We start from the raw sequence: 1,304 nt of genomic DNA, 5'->3' as shown, positions 1-1,304 counted from the left end.
GATGTAGGATGCCTGGGTTTTCTCAACCTGGTCCCTGACATTAGATAATCCAGGCTTTTTATTGTCTACTCAAGCCAAAAATATAAACCCTTTAGATGGTTATACAAAATAGTTGGGTACACTGTAGATCTGGGGAAAACAATACTATAACCAGACCCAAAAGATTAGGTTCTTGACTTTCCTGTCTGGATGGCCATCAGCAAGCTGCTTTACATTTCTAGGCTTAAAAGTCTGTAACTAAGTGAAGTGTAATTTGCAGCTGATCAAAGAAATGATGTGGTAGTATGTTCACGGGTGACTGACCTAGAAACTAATGTGTGAGCTTTCAGGGTTCTTCCATTGGCTTCTCCAGTGCCTGCCTCATGTTTGTCAGATGACATTACCACTGCTATGAAATATAATGCAGTCAGGGGGCCAATATAATGTTATGAAATACAGTGCGGGTCTGAGCCAAAGGATACCCCTGAGAGATTACGCCATGTAACAGATGTGGTGTAAAAGGGGTTTATGAGGGGAGAAAAGGGGAGTGAGGACCTGGGGAAGGAAAAGAGACAAGCAAATGGACGTGCAGACAGGGAGAGAGCTAGGGAGCAGAGCCATGAAGGCAGAAAGGGAGTGGACACTTGGAGAACAGAGAGAGGGAATGCAGAGGGGAGAGAGAGAGAGAGAGAGAGAGAGAGAGAGAGAGAGAGAGAGAGAGAGAGAGAGAGAGAGAGAGAGAGAGAGAGAGAGAGAGAGAGAGAGAAACAGACAGACAGACAGAAATTGATTGACATTTTCTTTTTGAGGGGAGAGGAGAAGGAAATGTTTTCTTTCTGAATTTATTCTTGGCACTACCCAGAATTTTGTTAGCTTGCCTCTGACTTGTGTGAGAAGTGTTTTTGTTTTTGTTTTGCCAAAGGCCAATATTCCATTATTTAAAAACAAACAAACAAACAAACAAACAAACTTGTCAGTCTCAAAAGATGGTGAGGTTAGACTCCAGTTGATGGAGAACAGAGGAGGCCACTACCTACTTAGTGGTGCAAACTAAATGGATTTCCTGCCAAGTCTGAGTGCTGGTCAAGTTGTGTCTCCTAGGACTCCTTTGTGCAAGTTCCACCTTGCAGAACTGCCTTCTCCTTGTCCTGTGTCCTCTGTGGTGTGCAGACTTTATCCATTTCCAGTTTGAGTTTCTCCAAGTCACAACATCACTTCACTTCCATTTCACAATTAGCATCCTCTAGAATCTGTAGACCTGGTAGAACACATGGTGGACACTGAAATGGATTGTCACTTAACACTCAGTCTACCAGTCAGTAATT

This window comes from Mus pahari, chromosome 10, assembly GCF_900095145.1.
Source record: "Mus pahari chromosome 10, PAHARI_EIJ_v1.1, whole genome shotgun sequence".
NCBI classification, from domain to species: domain Eukaryota; kingdom Metazoa; phylum Chordata; class Mammalia; order Rodentia; family Muridae; genus Mus; species Mus pahari.
The sequence above is the reverse complement of the archived record's forward strand: the minus strand, read 5'-3'. Positions refer to the sequence as shown.